This window comes from Oncorhynchus masou, unplaced genomic scaffold (assembly GCF_036934945.1).
Source record: "Oncorhynchus masou masou isolate Uvic2021 unplaced genomic scaffold, UVic_Omas_1.1 unplaced_scaffold_1047, whole genome shotgun sequence".
In the NCBI taxonomy this organism is placed as follows: domain Eukaryota; kingdom Metazoa; phylum Chordata; class Actinopteri; order Salmoniformes; family Salmonidae; genus Oncorhynchus; species Oncorhynchus masou.
Window position 1 is genome coordinate 171489 of NW_027000173.1, and position 16575 is coordinate 188063.

A 16575-nucleotide genomic window follows, 5' to 3' on the forward strand; every position below is an offset into this window, starting at 1 on the left:
CTACACCTCACTCCTCTACCTCTCCTCTACCTCTCCTCTATTCATCGCCCTGTTACTGCACCTCACTCCTCTACCTCTCATCTATTCATCACCTTGTTACTGCACCTCACTCCTCTACCTCTCATCTATTCATCACCTTGTTACTGCACCTCACTCCTCTACCTCTCATCTATTCATCACCTTGTTACTGCACCTCACTCCTCTACCTCTCCTCTATTCATCGCCCTGTTACTACACCTCACTCCTCTACTTCTCCTCTATTCATCGCCCTGTTACTACACCTCACCCCTCAACCTCTCCTCTATTCATCGCCCTGTTACTACACCTCACTCCTCTACTTCTCCTCTATTCATCGCCCTGTTACTACACCTCACCCCTCTACCACTCCTCTATTCATCACCCTGTTACTACACCTCACCCATCTACCTCTCCTCTACCTCTCCTCTATTCATCGCCCTGTTACTGCACCTCACCCCTCAACCTCTCCTCTATTCATCACCCTGTTACTACACCTCACCCATCTACCTCTCCTCTACCTCTCCTCTATTCATCACCCTGTTACTACACCTCACCCCTCAACCTCTCCTCTACCTCTCCTCTATTCATCACCCTGTTACTACACCTCACTCCTCAACCTCTCCTCTATTCATCACCCTGTTACTACACCTCACCCCTCTACCACTCCTCTATTCATCACCCTGTTACTGCACCTCACCCCTCAACCTCTCCTCTATTCATCACCCTGTTACTACACCTCACCCATCTACCTCTCCTCTACCTCTCCTCTATTCATCGCCCTGTTACTGCACCTCACCCCTCAACCTCTCCTCTATTCATCACCCTGTTACTACACCTCACCCATCTACCTCTCCTCTACCTCTCCTCTATTCATCACCCTGTTACTACACCTCACCCCTCAACCTCTCCTCTACCTCTCCTCTATTCATCACCCTGTTACTACACCTCAATCCTCTACCTCTCCTCTATTCATCGCCCTGTTACTACACCTCACTCCTCAACCTCTCCTCTATTCATCACCCTGTTACTACACCTCACCCATCTACCTCTCCTCTACCACTCCTCTATTCATCGCCCTGTTACTGCACCTCACCCCTCTACCTCTCCTCTATTCATCACCCTGTTACTACTCCTCACCCCACTACCTCCCCTCTATTCATCACCCTGTTACTACACCTCAATCCTCTACCTCTCCTCTATTCACCACCCTGTTACTGCACCTCACCCCTCTACCTCTCCTCTACCACTCCTCTATTCATCACCCTGTTACTACACCTCAATCCTCTACCACTCCTCTATTCATCACCCTGTTACTACACCTCAATCCTCTACCACTCCTCTATTCCATCACCCTGTTACTACACCTCACCCCTCTACCACTCCTCTATTCCATCACCCTGTTACTACAACCCCCCACTTCCATTCCATCCACCCCCTCTAAACCCCCACTTCAATTCCATCACCCCCCGCCACACTCCACAGGCTGGAAGCAGGTCACCACCAGAAGGGACCAGGCTCCACCACCAGTCACCCCCACCAGGACTGGGGGATCATAAGGGGATAGAGCCCCCCGGGGCGTGTGATTTTACTGGGACAGATGATGAACCCTCCATTAACAAAGGAAACCTTTGTTGCGTGTAAAATAAGCTTGTAGTTGTTATTTACCGAACTGGATAACAACAGACCACTACAGTGATATGTACAAGAGTCCATAACAACATACCACTACAGTGATATTTACAGAGTCCATAACAACATACCACTACAGTGATATTTACAGAGTCCGTAACAACAGACCACTACAGTGATATTTACAGAGCCCATAACAACATACCACTACAGTGATATTTACAGAGTCCATAACAACAGACCACTACAGTGATATGTACAGAGCCCATAACAACAGACCACTACAGTGATATGTACAGAGTCCATAACAACATACCACTACAGTGATATGTACAGAGTCCATAACAACATACCACTACAGTGATATGTACAGAGCCCGTAACAACAGACCACTACAGTGATATGTACAGAGTCCGTAACAACATACCACTACAGTGATATGTACAGAGTCCATAACAACAGACCACTACAGTGATATGCACAGAGTCCATAACAACAGACCACTACAGTGATATGTACAGAGTCCATAACAACATACCACTACAGTGATATGTACAGAGTCCATAACAACAGACCACTACAGTGATATGTACAGAGTCCGTAACAACATACCACTACAGTGATATGTACAGAGCCCATAACAACAGACCACTACAGTGATATGTACAGAGCCCATAACAACAGACCACTACAGTGATATGTACAGAGTCCATAACAACATACCACTACAGTGATATTTACAGAGCCCATAACAACAGACCACTACAGTGATATGTACAGAGTCCATAACAACATACCACTACAGTGATATTCACAGAGCCCATAACAACAGACCACTACAGTGATATTTACAGAGTCCATAACAACATACCACTACAGTGATATTTACAGAGTCCATAACAACAGACCACTACAGTGATATTTACAGAGTCCATAACAACAGACCACTACAGTGATATTTACAGAGTCCATAACAACATACCACTACAGTGATATTTACAGAGTCCATAACAACATACCACTACAGTGATATTTACAGAGTCCATAACAACATACCACTACAGTGATATTTACAGAGTCCATAACAACAGACCACTACAGTGATATTTACAGAGTCCATAACAACATACCACTACAGTGATATTTACAGAGTCCATAACAACAGACCACTACAGTGATATTTACAGAGCCCATAACAACATACCACTACAGTGATATGTACAGAGTCCATAACAACATACCACTACAGTGATATTTACAGAGCCCATAACAACATACCACTACAGTGATATTTACAGAGTCCATAACAACATACCACTACAGTGATATTTACAGAGTCCATAACAACATACCACTACAGTGATATTTACAGAGTCCATAACAACATACCACTACAGTGATATGTACAGAGCCCATAACAACAGACCACTACAGTGATATTTACAGAGTCCATAACAACAGACCACTACAGTGATATTTACAGAGCCCATAACAACATACCACTACAGTGATATTTACAGAGTCCATAACAACAGACCACTACAGTGATATTTACAGAGTCCATAACAACAGACCACTACAGTGATATGTACAGAGTCCATAACAACAGACCACTACAGTGATATTTACAGAGCCCATAACAACAGACCACTACAGTGATATTTACAGAGCCCATAACAACAGACCACTACAGTGATATTTACCGAACTGGATAACAACAGACCACTACAGTGATATTTACAGAGCCCATAACAACAGACCACTACAGTGATATTTACAGAGTCCATAACAACAGACCACTACAGTGATATTTACAGAGCCCATAACAACAGACCACTACAGTGATATTTACAGAGTCCATAACAACAGACCACTACAGTGATATGTACAGAGTCCATAACAACAGACCACTACAGTGATATTTACAGAGTCCATAACAACAGACCACTACAGTGATATTTACAGAGTCCATAACAACATACCACTACAGTGATATTTACAGAGTCCATAACAACATACCACTACAGTGATATTTACAGAGCCCATAACAACAGACCACTACAGTGATATTTACAGAGCCCATAACAACAGACCACTACAGTGATATTTACAGAGTCCATAACAACATACCACTACAGTGATATTTACAGAGTCCATAACAACATACCACTACAGTGATATTTACAGAGCCCATAACAACATACCACTACAGTGATATTTACAGAGTCCATAACAACAGACCACTACAGTGATATGTACAGAGTCCGTAACAACATACCACTACATTGTAGCTAGAAGGACTGGGGTTATATAAGACAAATAGCTACTAGCTGTATTGAATATTGAAAAACAACATTTCAATGGGAGGCTGGCATGAAAATGGAAGCTACGCACTCTGACCTCAAGTTACAATTCTGCCCTCAGCCAACTGTACCAGTGTACAGGACTCTACTGAGCTGTGTACTGGTATCTTACCAAGCTGTTGAGGTTGGTAAGAGTGTGGTTGGCATTGTGGAGGAGTAGGTCAGCTGGTACACCCCGTCATTGGTCTGACTGTTACCATAGAAACCCACTCCAACAGCAGAGCTGCAACAGAAGAAATAAACATTAAAAACAGAGAACTTTTTTTAATTTCTTCATGTTCACATTGTAACTAAATATTGGTCCAAATGAAGTAAAAAACAAAATTGCTTTTACAAAACAGTCGTGGGAAAGATTTGAGGGGAGGAGCACTTTGTTTCACCTTCATCTGTAACTCAATCAAACCATTACAACGGCTGAATCAAAGGCACAAAGAGAGTGCTTATTGAAATGAGATGTATCACACCATACTGCCTGTCTGCAGTATGCAGCCTATCACACTGCAGCTCTCTATAGGAAGAAGAGAGGTCTCTGAAGGGTGATTATAGCTCTCACCTTTCCTTCTCTCTTTCCTCCAATATCTCCTCCTTCTTTCCTTCTCCCTTTTCTCCAATATCTCCTCCTTCTTTCCTTCTCTCTTTCCTCCAATATCTCCTCCTTCTTTCCTTCTCTCTTTCCTCCAATATCTCCTCCTTCTTTCCTCCAATATCTCCTCCTTCTTTCCTTCTCTCTTTCCTCCAATATCTCCTCCTTCTTTCCTTCTCTCTTTCCTCCAATATCTCCTCCTTCTTTCCTTCTCTCTTTCCTCCAATATCTCCTCCTTCTTTCCTCCAATATCTCCTCCTTCTTTCCTTCTCTCTTTCCTCCAATATCTCCTCCTTCTTTCCTCCAATATCTCCTCCTTCTTTCCTTCTCTCTTTCCTCCAATATCTCCTCCTTCTTTCCTTCTCCCTTTCCTCCAATATCTCCTCCTTCTTTCCTTCTCCCTTTCCTCCAATATCTCCTCCTTCTTTCCTTCTCCCTTTCCTCCAATATCTCCTCCTTCTCCCTTTCCTCCAATATCTCCTCCTTCTTTCCTTCTCTCTTTCCTCCAATATCTCCTCCTTCTTTCCTTCTCCCTTTCCTCCAATATCTCCTCCTTCTTTCCTTCTCCCTTTCCTCCAATATCTCCTCCTTCTTTCCTTCTCTCTTTCCTCCAATATCTCCTCCTTCTTTCCTTCTCCCTTTCCTCCAATATCTCCTCCCTTTCTTCCCTTTCCTCCAATATCTCCTCCTCCTCCTTCAATATCTCCTCCTTCTTTCCTTCTCCCTTTCCTCCAATATCTCCTCCTTCTTTCCTTCTCCCTTTCCTCCAATATCTCCTCCTTCTTTCCTTCTCCCTTTCCTCCAATATCTCCTCATTCTTTCCTCCAATATCTCCTCCTTCTTCCCTTCTCTCTTTCCTCCAATATCTCCTCCTTCTTTCCTTCTCCCTTTCCTCCAATATCTCCTCCTTCTTTCCTTCTCTCTTTCCTCCAATATCTCCTCCTTCTTTCCTTCCTTCCGCTCATCTGTCTCCTCAGCTAGACTTCACACTTAGCAACATGTGTCATTGTGACACATTGGTTAAATATATCCTCTTTCTCTGTGGAGGAAACGTTTATCTCTCTCAAGTACGGGACACTTTGATACCCTGTTTCACACTACTGAGCCAAGCTGAGCTGCACTGGCATGGTTACCGAGCCACCTTGCTGAAACGGACTGTTCTGTAATAGGACAACTTGGGCCATTATGCCCAGAGGACCTGTACCCCAGAATGGACAGGCTCCTCTGACATGGATATCGACTCTAGTACATCACTGGGACCCAGCTCCCTGCCATCCAGGACCTCTATACCAGGCGGTGTCAGAGGACCTGTACCCCAGAATGGACAGGCTGCTCTGACATGGATAATGACTCTAGTACATCACTGGGACCCAGCTCCCTGCCATCCAGGACCTCTATACCAGGCGGTGTCAGAGGACCTGTACCCCAGAATGGACAGGCTGCTCTGACATGGATAATGACTCTAGTACATCACTGGGACCCAGCTCCCTGCCACCCAGGACCTCTAAACCAGGCGGTGTCAGAGGAAGGCCCTAAAAAAGCTAAAGAATCTAGCCACCCAAGTCAGCAATGGTTGTCTCTGCTACCGCACAGCAAGCGGTACCAATGCACCATATATACAGTGCACTCGGAAAGTATTCAGACCCCTTCTCTTTTTCCACATTTTGTTATATGACAGCCTTATTCTAAAATAGATTAAATACAATTTCCCCTCATCAATCTACACACAATACCCCATAAAAATACCCCCAAAACACCCCCAAAATACCCCAAAGCGAAAACCTTTTATTACTTAGAAATGCACATTTTTTGGTACCCTTCCCCCAGATCTGTGTCTCGACACAATCCTGTCTCGGAGCTCTACGGATAATTCCTTCAACCTCATGGCTTGGTGTTTGCTCTGACATACACTGTCAACTGTGGGACCTCATATAGACAGGTGTGTGACTTTCCTAATCATCATGTAGGTGGACTCCAATCAAGTTGTACAAATTAAATAAGTGTTCTAATCACACCGGTTTGAGCGAACACTGCAGAGACCACTGTTGAATGATCACACTCCTGTGTTCATACGTGTCAAAGGGTTAAATCAACCCAAATCCCCAAAACTACAGCCCCAAGGGACGAGACAGACAGAAACCTGTCTGACACCATGCATTCTCACCGTTCCTTTAGGCTGTGTTGTAACAGGGCACGTTTGACAAGACATTACAATGCTCCTACCTCCCAGTAGACCTGTACTCATGCCCCCCATTAATAATGATACTTGTCCATCACATCTGGTACCAGTGAGGTCATTATGTTAGAGGTCATAGGTTAGACACACTGGGACAGGTTTTAGGGAGGTTCTGTGTCCCTGAGGATGTAAGTCATCAATCACTGTATTGGACAGAGCAGACCAGGGTCTCTGTCATGGTGCACCAAACCCCATCCCACCCTGTATGCACACTGACCTTCATATCCTTCAGTCATTCACTAGCTGCCAATGTTCTAGTCTGGTCACTAACTAACTGCCAATGTTCTAGTCTGGTCACTAACTAACTGCACATGTTCTAGAGTCTGGTCACTAACTAACTGCACATGTTCTAGAGTCTGGTCACTTACTAACTGCCAATGTTCTAGTCTGGTCACTAACTAACTGCACATGTTCTAGAGTCTGGTCACTAACTAACTGCACATGTTCTAGAGTCTGGTCACTAACTAACTGCACATGTTCTAGAGTCTGGTCACTAACTAACTGCCAATGTTCTGGAGTCTGGTCACTAACTAACTGCCAATGTTCTAGTCTGGTCACTAACTAACTGCACATGTTCTAGAGTCTGGTCACCAACTAACTGCACATGCTACAGTGCCTTTGAATTCATTTTTAGAAACATGAGTTTGGCCAGTCTGTGGCTTCATGCTCATGCAATGGTTTCTGGAGCTCCGGCCAGCAGCGGAGACTATCTTCTCTACACTGGCAGGGCCAATGGGGATGCTAAACACCCCAGGCTGGGCAGAGATAGTTTATTTATGTTTTCCATACAGTAGGTAGGCCTGAAGGTTTTTAGGCTAAATAACCCAATCAAAACGGAAAGCTCCTGTCAGGACCCGGTTACGAACCTGGGTCTCCGGAGTGAGAAACAGTCACTTAACCAACTGAGCCACGAATAGTCAGCAGAACCCAGAAGATGAGGCAGACACAGCAGTACTTAAGACGGTGTATTTAATAAAGTAAAAAGGAGAAGTCCTTCAATACAAAAAAATGGCAAATCCAAAAGGTGGTAGGAATAGCACAAAAAAGCCTCAAGAGATACTCAAAAACAAAAACAGAATTCCACAAGCGCATCCACCGGAATCGACAAGAATACACAGAACACTAGGGCTGGGTGCTAACATACAAACACAGAGCACAGAACTGAGGGAAACTAAGGGTTTAAATACAATCAGTGAAAACGAGGCACAGGTGCAAATAATAATGGGGAACAAGGGAAAAAACATGAGGTCAAAAAGCACAATGGGGGCATCAGTGACCAAAACCCGGAACAACCCTGGCCAAATCCTGACAGCTCCTTGAAAATGGAACTATGCCAGGCCTATTGAGCCACAATCAATTACGACCTGTTGTATAAACAATGCTGCTACAATGGCACAGTTATCTACACACCTCATTCCTTTCTGTTAGCATGTGCACGTAGGAAGTATCCCATCATGCTTTTGGGATACGTGTCTTTTCAGTTTCCGCAATGAATCTTTAGTTGTGGACACTTGTCACGTTGGCTTGAAGGATCGAGAGACAGGCGCAGGGATGCGTAATAGTTTAATAAAATTAAGCCTAAATTACGGCGTGCTGTGTAATGGCACGAGGACGAAGACCAAACAAACACGTAACAAAACACAGGGTAGAAACCCAAAACAAAAGAGCGAGGAGCACCTCGAATAAATAACACGCGCGCACAATGATGAACACACGGGACGAGACCCGTAATCATCTGCGCAATCCACAAGGGCACGAAAGACAAAACACACAGCACAGGCACTCACACACACCAACACACATAGTAACAATAATCTACCGCCCAATGGAAACCAAAGGGCACATATGTACAAGTACAATCAGTGGGAATAGGGGCCAGGTGTGTGTAATGAAAGTTCTGGCGGTATCCATGACAACACTACATGACCTCACTCCCTCTCTTGGTCCTCCTCATCTTTGTAAGTCACCTTGATTTCACACCTGTGTGTTTACCAGTTTCTTTATGAACATATTTAGTGAACTCCATGACAGTAGCTAAAGCAAGGAGCTATAGGTAGCAGCACGCAAATGCATGCTGGGCCGGACATGCCCTGAGCTGGTGACCTGAGCGCTACTGGAGCGGTAATGGAGCGGAGGAGAAGAGCTCTGCACACCAGTCATTCCAGCTCCGCTCCTCATTCCAGCTCCGCTCCACTCCAGCTCCGCTCCTCACTCCAGCTCCGCTCCTCACTCCAGCTCCGCTCCTCACTCCAGCTCCGCTCCTCACTCCAGCTCCGCTCCTCACTCCAGCTCCGCTCCTCATTCCAGCTCCGCTCCTCACTCCAGCTCCGCTCCTCACTCCAGCTCCACTCCACCAGCTCCACTCCACTCCTCACTCCAGCTCCGCTCTACTCCAGCTCCACTCCACTCCAGCTCCACTCCGCTCCTCACTCCAGCTCCGCTCCTCACTCCAGCTCCACTCCACTCCAGCTCCACTCCGCTCCTCACTCCAGCTCCGCTCCACTCCAGCTCCACTCCACTCCAGCTCCACTCCGCTCCTCACTCCAGCTCCGCTCCACTCCAGCTCCACTCCACTCCAGCTCCACTCCACTCCTCACTCCAGCTCCACTCCACTCCTCACTCCAGCTCCACTCCTCACTCCAGCTCCACTCCAGCTCCACTCAACTCCTCATTCCAGCTCCACTCCACTCCTCATTCCAGCTCCACTCCACTCCTCTCTCCAGCTCCACTCAACTCACATACTCTTGACTCAATGATACAACAGTCACTACCTCCACCCATACCATCTAACATGTTAGGCCTGGTTGAACCATCTGAAAGAAATGTTATAATATCTGTACATTACAATTCTTCAGCTTGAGATTAAGAATCAGTGGTAGACTTTGAGAGTGCATGAAGAGGTCAACTGTACAAAAGTCATATGCCTGCTTGTTGAAACTATATTTTCAGTTCCTGTTGATGCTATGTTCCAGTCTTACTTCTGCTAGCACATGATAGCAATAGGAGGAAGAAGGACTGGGAAAGTAACTGCAAATAACAATAAACTGAACTCCGCCTAGCAGAAACATCTTTGTATTAGCAACTATTATTTATGAGTTTATGTTTTATTAAAGTTAAGGGGCAACACCATCTTGAGAACTGAGTGTCTTGTTTGTAAATTGCTGTAAGTGTAAACTCCGGGTCTCAATCCTTATTAAACAAACTAACCTCTGATCAGAGAGGTTTCCTGTGGTCTTTTGAATAAACATAGGGCTGAATTCCCTTACAGATCCAACAGTCACTACCTCCACCCATATCATCTAACATGTTAGGCCTGGTTGAATGATACAACAGTCACTACCTCCACCCATATCATCTAACATGTTAGGCCTGGTTGAATGATACAACAGTCACTACCTCCACCCATATCATCTAACATGTTAGGCCTGGTTGAATGATACAACAGTCACTACCTCCACCCATATCATCTAACATGTTAGGCCTGGTTGAATGATACAACATTCACTACCTCCACCCATATCATCTAACATGTTAGGCCTGGTTGAATGATACAACAGTCACTACCTCCACCCATATCATCTAACATGTTAGGCCTGGTTGAATGATACAACAGTCACTACCTCCACCCATACCATCTAACATGTTAGGCCTGGTTGAATGATACAACATTCACTACCTCCACCCATATCATCTAACATGTTAGGCCTGGTTGAATGATACAACAGTCACTACCTCCACCCATACCATCTAACATGTTAGGCCTGGTTGAATGATACAACATTCACTACCTCCACCCATATCATCTAACATGTTAGGCCTGGTTGAATGATCCAACAGTCACTACCTCCACCCATACCATCTAACATGTTAGGCCTGGTTGAATGATACAGACACTACCTCCACCCATACCATCTAACATGTTAGGCCTGGTTGAATGATACAGACACTACCTCCACCCATACCATCTAACATGTTAGGCCTGGTTGAATGATACAACAGTCACTACCTCCACCCATACCATCTAACATGTTAGGCCTGGTTGAATGATACAACAGTCACTACCTCCACCCATACCATCTAACATGTTAGGCCTGGTTGAATGATACAACAGTCACTACCTCCACCCATACCATCTAACATGTTAGGCCTGGTTGAATGATACAGACACTACCTCCACCCATACCATCTAACATGTTAGGCCTGGTTGAATGATCCAACAGTCACTACCTCCACCCATACCATCTAACATGTTAGGCCTGGTTGAATGATACAACAGTCACTACCTCCACCCATACCATCTAACATGTTAGGCCTGGTTGAATGATACAACAGTCACTACCTCCACCCATACCATCTAACATGTTAGGCCTGGTTGAATGATCCAACAGTCACTACCTCCACCCATACCATCTAACATGTTAGGCCTGGTTGAATGATACAACAGTCACTACCTCCACCCATACCATCTAACATGTTAGGCCTGGTTGAATGATCCAGTCACTACCTCCACCCATACCATCTAACATGTTAGGCCTGGTTGAATGATACAGTCACTACCTCCACCCATACCATCTAACATGTTAGGCCTGGTTGAATGATCCAACAGTCACTACCTCCACCCATACCATCTAACATGTTAGGCCTGGTTGAATGATACAACAGTCACTACCTCCACCCATACCATCTAACATGTTAGGCCTGGTTGAATGATCCAGTCACTACCTCCACCCATACCATCTAACATGTTAGGCCTGGTTGAATGATACAGTCACTACCTCCACCCATACCATCTAACATGTTAGGCCTGGTTGAATGATCCAACAGTCACTACCTCCACCCATACCATCTAACATGTTAGGCCTGGTTGAATGATCCAACAGTCACTACCTCCACCCATACCATCTAACATGTTAGGCCTGGTTGAATGATACAGTCACTACCTCCACCCATACCATCTAACATGTTAGGCCTGGTTGAATGATCCAACAGTCACTACCTCCACCCATACCATCTAACATGTTAGGCCTGGTTGAATGATCCAACAGTCACTACTTCCACCCATACCATCTAACATGTTAGGCCTGGTTGAATGATACAACAGTCCAAGTTAATCAGAATGATATATTCCAATTAGAGAAGGTAATAGAATGGAATAACATGTGATATAACATGAAACTGCTCGGTGACATCATCCAATCATAAAAACCCTGTGACTCATAACACAAAGGACAGAGAAATAAAAAGACAGGCTATTGGATTAAAGTCTTCGGGTTATAATAAAAACCATTAGACAACATAAAAACAACAGGCTACCAGTGGGCACTAGTCCTGGGGGCTGCAACGGGCATTGCCCACTTTTGTTCCAGCCCAGCACTAAACCCTACTAGCTATAGCGAACCAAGGACACCGTTTCCCTCCAAGTCAACGTTGAAACATCTTTCAGTAGAAGTCTCCTGTCCAACTCAGCCACCAGATGAGAGGAGCTACATCAGACAAACGACTGTTACTGAGCTTGTTGATTTATGGAAGACCACATCTGAAAATAACCTTGTACAGGAAACCAAACCACATTCCCAAATCACATTAACAAGAACAGGACCTCATTTAAGACCAGGACAGAGAGTCCAGTCACTCAGGCTCTTGTGGAGAAGGTGAGTAGCTGAGAGGTGGAGGACGGAGGTCATTAATGTGTTAGTGTCACTAGGCTTTTCCCCTATTACAGCAACCACATGGACAATTACAGAAACCAAATCAAATTGTATTGGTCACATGCGCCGAATACAACAGGTGTAGAATTCACAGTGAAATGCTTGCTTACATAAACACCATAAAACACATTCCCAAAGTTACATGACCAAGGTTCCAGGTTGGCTTGGCCATTCCCACAGTTACATGACCAAGGTTCCAGGTTGGCTTGGCCATTCCCAAAGTTACATGACCAAGGTTCCAGGTTGGCTTGGCCATTCCCAAAGTTACATGACCAAGGTTCCAGGTTGGCTTGGCTGTAGAAAAGGGAACCCGATATTCACTCAAAAGTCCAGGCACAAATATTATAGTTGTATTTTATTTCCTACAGGAGTAGTTAACTGAAAGCTGTGAGCCTGTTTAGTTATATCACCACAATAGTAGAGGTTTTACTAGACCAGCTGTACTGAAGAAAGAAAAGGTTTCACGCAGCACTTGTTGGTTAAATAAACATTTTATTATGCTTTTCAAAATTAGATAAGATAGTATTTCATATATGGGGTAGTAAGCTGAATGCTCTGTGAACACAAAGTCACGTTTGCAGTCTGGCCCTAGACAGTGAAGGGTTAACACATTTCATATCATAATACTAAGATAGTATTTCCTACAGGGGGGTAGGTTGCTGAATTGTGTGAGCTTTTAAATGTAAATGAGGTGACGTTTCTATGGGAAACAGAGAGCCATTCAGAGCCCAGACATTCAAGAGTTTACACAGCGCTCCTTGGTCAGGCTGAACTTCATCATGCCATAGTACTTAGCACCACAATAGGTTTGGTGTAAGAGAGACCAATCAGAGCTGGGCTTGTTTCTCCACCCCCCCCCGGAATGTTATCAGCTAACTACCTCAATTACCTTCAGCACTTAGAGCTCTGTCACAAGATTAAGCTCTTCACAGTGCCAACTCAATCAAGCACTTTGGGAGGGGGAATAATTTGATGTTCTCTTTCATTGGGAGGAGGAATCATTTGTTGTTCTCTTTCATTGGTAGGAGGAATCATTTGTTGTTCTCTTTCATTGGTAGGAGGAATCATTTGTTGTTCTCTTTCATTGAGAGGAGGAATCATTTGTTGTTCTTTTTCATTGGGAGGAGGAATCATTTGTTGTTCTCTTTCATTCGGAGGAGGAATCATTTGTTGTTCTCTGTCAAGCCCTGCAGGTCCTATAGTGATGAGGTGGGCAGCCCAACAGGTCCTATAGTGATGATGAGATGGGCAGCCCTACGAGTCCTATAGTGATGAGGTGGGCAGCCCTACAGGTCCTATAGTGATGAGGTGGGCAGCCCAACAGGTCCTATAGTGATGAGGTGGGCAGCCCAACAAGTCCTATAGTGATGAGGTGGGCAGCCCTGCAGGTCCTATAGTGATGAGGTGGGCAGCACAACAGGTCCTATAGTGATGAGGTGGGCAGCCCAACAGGTCCCATAGTGATGAGGTGGGCAGCCCAACAGGTCCTATAGTGATGAGGTGGGCAGCCCTGCAGGTCCTATAGTGATGAGGTGGGCAGCCCAACAGGTCCCATAGTGATGAGGTGGGCAGCCCAACAGGTCCCATAGTGATGAGGTGGGCAGCCCAACAGGTCCTATAGTGATGAGGTGGGCAGCCCAACAGGTCCTATAGTGATGAGGTGGGCAGCCCAACAGGTCCTATAGTGATGAGGTGGGCAGCCCTGCAGGTCCTATAGTGATGAGGTGGGCAGCCCAACAGGTCCTATAGTGATGATGAGATGGGCAGCCCTACAGGTCCTATAGTGATGAGGTGGGCAGCCCAACAGGTCCCATAGTGATGAGGTGGGCAGCCCAACAGGTCCCATAGTGATGAGGTGGGCAGGCCAACAGGTCCTATAGTGATGAGGTGGGCAGCCCTACAGGTACCATAGTGATGAGGTGGGCAGGTCCTATAGTGATGAGGTGGGCAGCCCAACAGGTCCTATAGTGATGAGGTGGGCAGCCCAACAGGTCCCATAGTGATGAGGTGGGCAGGTCCTCTAGTGATGAAGTGGGCAGCCCAACAGGTCCTATAGTGATGAGGTGGGCAGCCCAACAGGTCCTATAGTGATGAGGTGGGCAGCCCAACAGGCCCTATAGTGATGAGGTGGGCAGTCCAACAGGTCCTATTTAAAAAATAATAATTTTACCTTTATTTTTCTAGGCAAGTCAGTTAAGAACTTCTGGGCAGCCCAACAGGTCCCATAGTGATGAGGTGGGCAGCACAACAGGTCCTATAGTGATGAGGTGGGCAGCCCAACAGGTCCTATAGTGATGAGGTGGGCAGCCCTACAGGTCCTATAGTGATGATGAGATGGGCAGCCCTACGGGTCCTATAGTGATGAGGTGGGCAGCCCAACAGGTCCCATAGTGATGAGGTGGGCAGCCCTACAGGTCCCAATTTGTAAGTCGCTCTGGATAAGAGCGTCTGCCAAATGACTTAAATGTAATAAGAAATTATTATTTTCAATGACGGCCTAGGAACAGTGGGTTAACTGCCTGTTCAGGGGCAGAATGACAGATTTGTACCTTGTCAGCTCGGGGATTCGAACTTGCAACCTTTCGGTTACTAGTCCAACGCTCTAACCACTAGGCTACCCTGCCGCCCCTATAGTGATGATGAGATGGGCAGCTCTACAGGTCCTATAGTGATGAGGTGGGCAGGTCCTATAGCGATGAGGTGGGCAGCCCAAAAGGTCCTATAGTGATGAGGTGGGCAGCCCAACAGGTCCTATAGTGATGAGGTGGGCAGGACCTATAGCGATGAGGTGGGCAGCCCAACAGGCCCTATAGTGATGAGGTGGGCAGGACCTATAGCGATGAGGTGGGCAGCCCAACAGGCCCTATAGTGATGAGGTGGGCAGGTCCTATAGTGATGAGGTGGGCAGCCCAACAGGTCCCATAGTGAAGAGGTGGGCAGCCCAACAGGTCCCATAGTGAAGAGGTGGGCAGCCCTACAGGTCCTATAGTGATGATGAGAGGGGCAGCCCTACGGGTCCCATAGTGATGAGGTGGGCAGCCCAACAGGTCCCATAGTGATGAGGTGGGCAGCCCAACAGGTCCTATAGTGATGATGAGGTGGGCAGCCCAACAGGTCCTATAGTGATGAGGTGGGCAGCCCAACAGGTCCTATAGTGATGATGAGATGGGCAGCCCTACGGGTCCCATAGTGATGAGGTGGGCAGCCCAACAGGTCCCATAGTGATGAGGTGGGCAGCACAACAGGTCCCATAGTGATGAGGTGGGCAGCCCAACAGGTCCCATAGTGATGAGGTGGGCAGCCCAACAGGTCCCATAGTGATGAGGTGGGCAGCACAACAGGTCCCATAGTGATGAGGTGGGCAGCCCTACAGGTCCTATAGTGATGATGAGATGGGCAGCCCTACGGGTCCTATAGTGATGAGGTGGGCAGCCCAACAGGTCCCATAGTGATGAGGTGGGCAGCCCTACAGGTCCTATAGTGATGAGGTGGGCAGCCCAACAGGTCCCATAGTGATGAGGTGGGCAGCCCTACAGGTCCCGTCCCATAGTGATGAGGTGGGCAGGTCCTATAGTGATGAGGTGGGCAGCCCAACATATAGATCCAAAAAGGGACTTTGTGCTTGTGGCAGTGAGACAATGCACAACTGCACATCGTGAATGTTGCAACCCACAATCTCAGAGGACAAAGGATAACGCCTCAATGGACACTGTGCTGTGCACACCCAGGACACGTGAATAGATAGTTTTGGGTAATGATGTGTCGTGATAGTGTAGGGTAGACAGTGCATAGTGTAGTCTGCTTTAGACACAATGAGAGCAGGACTGTCATCAGGGAACATGGTTAGTCACAGTGACCTCAGTCTACAACATCCGGTGTCAAAGTGGATAAGGCCAAAGTGACCATCTGGTCTCTTCAGCACGTCAGCCTGTGTGTGTGAGTTAATGAGGTCAGAGGTCAACTCCTGAATGGCAAAGATCACATCAAAGCCTTTTCCAAGAACACAGGAGGGCGGTCTAGGGTTGTCCAATTCCCCTC

At 46.3% G+C, this 16575-nt stretch overlaps 1 pseudogene; it reads right to left on the minus strand.

The window, feature by feature from the left end:
* The window catches only part of LOC135528844 (protein tweety homolog 2-like), a 98380-nt pseudogene that overhangs the window by 67695 nt on the left and 14110 nt on the right, over nt 1-16575 (minus strand).